Source organism: Lipotes vexillifer, unplaced genomic scaffold (assembly GCF_000442215.2).
Source record: "Lipotes vexillifer unplaced genomic scaffold, Lipotes_vexillifer_v1.1 scaffold178, whole genome shotgun sequence".
In the NCBI taxonomy this organism is placed as follows: Eukaryota; Metazoa; Chordata; class Mammalia; order Artiodactyla; family Lipotidae; genus Lipotes; species Lipotes vexillifer.
In genome coordinates, this window is record NW_006775603.1 from 1,536,072 (window position 1) to 1,542,596 (window position 6,525).

The window sequence follows — 6,525 nt, forward strand, 5'->3', positions numbered from 1 at the left end:
CAACAGTGAGAGGTCCGCGCACCGCAAAAAAAAAAAAAAAAAAAAAAAAAAAAAAGGCGGGTGTGAGAGGCATGGTAGATGGCTGCAAAGATGACGGGCAGGTGTTGTGTATTTGATGACACGAGATGTATAAATGGGAATGGATATAAGAGATAGGATGGAGAATGATCCAAAAATAACAAAAAGGTTTAAGAAGGATACCTATGCTACCTGCATGTCTACGGAAAATAGGCGTAGGGGAGAGAAGACAGCTGTCATTTGAGAAAGCTGTGGGAGAAGCTGTAACTTCTATAGCCAGGTTCCAGTTAGAGCTAATAGACAAGAAAATTACAAAAAGAGAAGTTGATTTGCCGATAACGGATTGGAATTTCAGAGCAGAGCATGAAAGGATTTTACGAGTTAGATAGCAACTTCGGACTTGTTAAATAATGGATTCTTTCTCGTTATAGATATCTTGAATTTGATGGGACTAATTTGCTGCAAGAATGATGGACTAAGATGTCATTTTCTAATGAAGTTTTATATTTTCAGTGATGAAAGATCAATTTGATAAAGACATGGCTTTGATTTTTGTTATATTTTATGTTATTTTTATTTTTATTTTTTTTGCGGAACACAGGCCTCTCACTGTTGTAGCCTCTCCCGTTGCGGATCACAGGCTCCGGACGCGCAGGCTCAGCGGCCATGGCTCACGGGCCCAGCCGCTCCGCGGCATGTGGGATCTTCCCGGACCGGGGCACGAACCCGTGTCCCCTGCATCGGCAGGCGGACTCTCAACCACTGTGCACCAGGGAAGCCCTGATTTTTGTTGTATTTTAGATGGAATCAATCACATGTTATTTTCAATAGTGTATTGATTTTAATAAGTGTGGACTACAGATGTAGAATGATGTAAGATATGGTTCAGTTAACATTTTTAATGGATTAGGACTACAGATATAGAATGATGTAAGATATAGTTCAGTTAACATTTTTAATGGATTATAACTACAAAATGATAGAATATGGTTCAGAAAACATTTTAAACCTTTGTAATCATATGAATATATATGTATAAACATAAACATAAATATATGATTATATATTATCATTAGATAAATATATAATTCTTGGTTAATTTCTGCAGTTATGAATGTATCCATAGAAGAAAAGAGGCAAATAAAAAGTATATATTTTTTTAAGTTTCAGGTTTATGAAGTTATATTTACAGTCCTTGTTGGTCATATTGTTTGGTAATACTGTAGTTAGATTTTCTGCCTCATTAATATGGTTTTGCTTGGCTTGTGATGCCCCACAGTTTTTACACACCCCATACAATGAATCATTAAGATTTTCTTAATAAATTTAAATGTTTGACGGCTCTATATACCTTTATTTTATGTATAATCAGACCACCACTGGTTTAGTGGTAGTCTACTGATGATTAAATTATTTTATATATACCTTTCTTCTCTCACTCAACTGAGAACTCTTCTTAGACTTAGAATTTTCATTGTGTCTCCTTTTGTCTTCTGTAATGTTTTCACAATAAAATAATAATAGTCATTACAATAATGCAACTTATGCAGCGCTTATCAATTCCAGGCCCACAAATCTAGGCACTTTACAGATGTTAACTTACTCAAGTCTTACAACAAGTGAATGTGATATGATCTATTATTATCCCCTTTAAACAAATGGGGAGAAAACTGAGTCCAGAGAGGGTGAGCAACTTGGTTAGCATCACAGAATATAGCAGACTTAGAATTCAAACCCAGAAACCATGCTTTTAACTGCTACACTTTATTGTCTCTTTAAGGTACATAGCTAATAGATGGTTTGTATTCAACAGTGGTAACAGAGCACTTATTGAATTGATCTTTTCACTCAGTAAATATTTAACAAGTGCCTACCATACCAAGCACTCTGTTTTCCAGTTAATAAAACTGAAATGGCTCCTCCATTCATAGAGCCTAGAGTCAAGTGATAAAGTTACAAACATAACTGGCATAATTGCAAATTGTACCAATAGCAAAAAGAATTATAAGATACGAAATGTATTCTAAGATACTATAAAAATAGGACCTTTTTTGGACTGTGTGGACAGGCCCTTTCTGAAGAAACAATATTTAAACTGAGACGTGAATTGTGTTGTGGAGCCAGCCAGGTAATTAGTGAAGGAAGAATTCTAGGTGAAAGAAACAGTATATGAGAAGGCCAGGATTCCTGGAACTAAGAGAGTACCCTTAATTTTGTGTGTCACTCGAAACATGACAAACTAAAACTTAGGATATTTCAGTGGGGGGTTTATTTAAAGAGACTAACTGCAAAGGTATAGACTGGATACAGGGGTCACTTAAGGAATGATGCAGGAACTTGGGGTGAACAGTAGTAGAGCTATTCTTACCCCAAGACCAAAAGGGGGAAACAGAGGTTGCTGGAACTAGGAAGGAGAGGATCGTGCAGGGCAGAGAGCTCCTTATGAGATCAGTGACCTTCTGTCAAGGGACACAGCCAGCTAGAGCAAATCCAAAGGGAGGGAGCCTGGAAGTAAATTCGTGATCACACTTCACCTCCTGCCCTCCAGTCTCCAGCAGGGCTGGCTCTCCATTGCCTGCACACTATCAAAGGAAAGGGCATAGGAGCCCACTGATTAGTCCATTCAGTTCAGCCCTCCAAGGCAGAGAGTACAGTGAAAAAGGGGCAGAGAGGTTTTGGATATTCATTAGAATTTTTGGCAGCTAAATGATCATGCCATGTGTTTAGGTCATGTTATAGAATATGTATTTTATTTTAGGCAAAATGGGGAGCCTTTGAAGTGGGGAGCTTTTGCTTTGAAATGGTAAGCAGATTATTGTTATAGGTTCTAGAACCACTCTCCAATGTTGGGGGGTGGTGCAGATTTTTACACACCAACTGGCAAGTCTTTGACACTGCCTGAGTATCCTATGATTCAACTCAGTTCTGACACTGTGTACCCAGAGAGAGCATCAGATTGCACAGGTTAAGGGCTGAGTCCTACAAGACTGTCACCTACCCCCCCACAACTTCAGATGCCTGTCCCAAGTCTAGGTTGTCATCTGTGCTTCTGACCAACCAGCTGTAGATCAGAGGCTCCAATGACCCTTGCTTGGGTTTAATTAATTTGCTAGAGTGGCTCACAGAACTCAGAGAAGCATTTTACCTACTAGACTACCAGTTTATTATAAACAGATATAACTCAAGAACAGCCAGATGGAATTGATGCTTAGGGCAAGAAATGGGGAAAAGGCATGGAGCTTCCATGCCTTCCCTGAATGTACCACTCTCTGCAAATCTCCACATGCTCACCAACCCAAGGAACTCTTCAAACCCAGTCTGTTTGGGTTTTTATGAAGGCTTTGTTACATAGGCATATCCTTGATTAAATCATTTGCATTTGTTGCCCGGACTCAATCTCAGTCCTTCCCCGCCCAGTAGGGTGAAGGGACTGAAAGTTCCAAAACTCTAATCTCAGGGTTGGTTCCACTGGCAACCAGCCCCCATCATTAGGTTACCTAGGGACTTTCCCCGAAGTCACCTCATTCCATATGTACTTGGGAGGACGAAGTACCTTTCAATTTGTAATAACACAGTGACTGTAATAAGTCCTGGGTAGAAAATACTGATGAACATGTGGCTTTGTCTTCATTTGAGGTGTTAGGATAGAAACTCATCTTTTTTTTTTAAATTTATTTTATTGAAGTGTAGTTGATTTACCATGTTAATTTCTACTGTACAGCAAAGTGATTCACTTATATATATATATATATATATATATATATATATATATATATACACACACACACACACACATTCTTTATCATATTCTTTTCTGTTATGGTTTATCACAGGATATTGAACATAGTTCCCTGTACTATATAGTAGGACCTTGTTGTTGATCCATTCTTGTTTATCCATTCTATATATAATAGCTTGCATCTGCTAATTCCGAACTCCCACTCCATCCCTCCCCCCATCCCCTCCCCATTGGCAACCACAAGTCTGTTCTCTATGTCTGTGAGTCTATTCCTGTTTCATAAATAAGTTCATTTGCATAATTTTTTAAGATTCCACATGTAAGTGATATCATATGATATTTGTCTTTGTCTGACTTACTTTGCTTTGTATGATAATCTCTAAGTCCATCCATGTTGCTGCAAATGGCATTACTGCATTCTTTTTTAAGTCTGAGTAATATTCCATTGTATATATGTGCTATGTCTTCTTTATCCATTCATCTGTCAATGGACATTTAGATTGTGTCCATATCTTGCATATTTTTAATAGTGCTGCAGTGAACATCGGGGTGCATGCATCTTTTCAAATTATGGTTTTCTCTGGATATTTGCCCAGGAGTGGGATTGTAGGATCGTATGGCAACTCTATTTTCATTTTTTTGAAGAAGCTGTTCTCAAAAAATACTGTTCTCCATAGTGGCTGCACCAATTTACCTTCCTACCCACAGTGTAGGAGGGTTCCCTTTTCTCCACACACTCCCTAGCATTTGTTATTTATAGACTTCTTAATGATGGCCATTCTGACTGGGAAACTTTCATCTTAATCTTAAACTTTTCATAGTTTGTAGCATTCCTAGATATTACATTTTTGCTATATGAAAATCATTTATACATTTTAACATTATATTTACATTGTAAACTTATAGGGGCTAAAAATTTATATTAGGGTGTATAAATAGGATACATTTCTATTTGCCATTAAATGGTATTGGGTCAAACACATTTACATAGCAGGCAGTATTTGAGCTGAAAAAGAAATTTGTTTCCATTGAATACCACATCTTTGTACTAAATGCGAATGATCAGTAGAATTATTTTTTTGAAATATTTGCTTTGAGGCATGAATAGAATTTATACTTTAAATTTGTGGTAAAAGCATTTTTATCTATTCATTTTAAAATTTATAGTAGTTTTTTTCTTGGATTGAAGTTACACATTGGAGATAGCTCCTAGAGCCTCCATTCATTCATTCTACCTTCCATATGCCAGCTAATCTTCTAGCTCTTGATAATCTAGTTTAAAAAAAAAAAAAAAACAGACAAAATCTTCACTTTCACAAAGCTTACAGCAAGTCAAGGATGGTAAATAAAAGAAGTAAGTAAGTACATTTTGAAGTTGCTGTTATTGTTCTAATGTAATTATAGAGCTTATTCAGGAAAAAATTTAAGATGGTACAGTTGCTTAACAATAGGTTATGTTAAGCAGTCTGACAATTCAGAATTTAGAAATCGATCATGTTGACACAAGTTGAAACTTGACATGTATAATGTATAATCTGCAAAACAGTTATTACAGAGGAGAGAATAAGAACAGTGAGATGTTTCCAAAGTGGGACCAGTTAATTAATGGGATACTTTCAAAGGGATGTTAATACATTATAGTGTGAAATCTGTAAAGAATTACAGATTCTATAATTTATAGAATTTATAATTCTATAAAGAATTATTTATTTCTAAATAAAGTTGACTTTACCAAATAACATGAGAAAAATAATCTAACTCCTCTAAGCGGTAATTATGATGCTTAATGTTATTAGTTTTGGTTTTGCCAGAATCAGACTTAAAATACTGGTTTTGGTAGTCAGATGCTATTGACAGCACTTTTATCAAACCATAACAGACCTTGAGGAGATGCTTTGGGACCAAAAGATAATTCACATTTCATTAATGTTTAGTTATCTCAGAACATCTCTGTTCTACCGATGACAGATGGATCCAGAAAAAATGAAAACATCTTAAGTCTTATGCTATTTAAAAACTAGATTTTCTTTGAAGTGAAAACTGTACATTGGTTTGTTTAAAAATGTGTGGTACAGTGGTTGTGGTATGAACTTTGAAATATCATACCCTCTTGTATATGAATTTGTGTACCAGCATTTATTAGTGGTGTAAGCATCTCAAAGCTGCATTTTTCTCTTATGTAAGACGAGATATTAATACTGCTTGTGTCATAGGTTAAGTTGAGAAAAAAAGGATCATTTTTCATGTAGAATTTATGTAAATGAATTAGTTTCAGATTATATTATATAAGTAGCATGGTATCCTGTGTCACCTAAAAGGGCCTGTGGATATTAATGTCATCAGAGCCTTAGTCAGTTGGTTCTCACTTGGTTTTTCTGACATTTTGATTAAGCATTGCATTCCAGCTTCTTGTTCACTTCCTTCCTGAACTCCAGCATCCTTCAGGACCATGTCTTGTTTATGGTGGAATTTCTAACTTTCAGTATATTTCCTTATAATCATTGACATTTAAAAAATCTGAAAAGCACTCTAGAAATTAATTCTTTTCACTTAGTAGACTTAACCTAGGTTAAAAATAAAAGTTCAACTTGCTCTCTGATTCTCTTTGCTTTTAGTTGAAGAGAATTATTTTATTCCCCTATAGTTCCCAATCTATTGCTATCAGTATCTAACATATATTAAATTTACACCTATACCACTAACAGACTTTAAAACCTCCTTAATAAAAAAAATCTATGATCTAATAAACTAGTAACAAAAAAGGAAAG

General features: G+C 35.7%; 1 protein-coding gene across 2 annotated transcripts in view; it reads left to right on the forward strand.

Annotated features, from left to right (window-relative positions):
• The window catches only part of CCSER1 (coiled-coil serine rich protein 1), a 739,559-nt gene that overhangs the window by 364,491 nt on the left and 368,543 nt on the right, over window positions 1-6,525 (forward strand). The window lies entirely within an intron of this gene.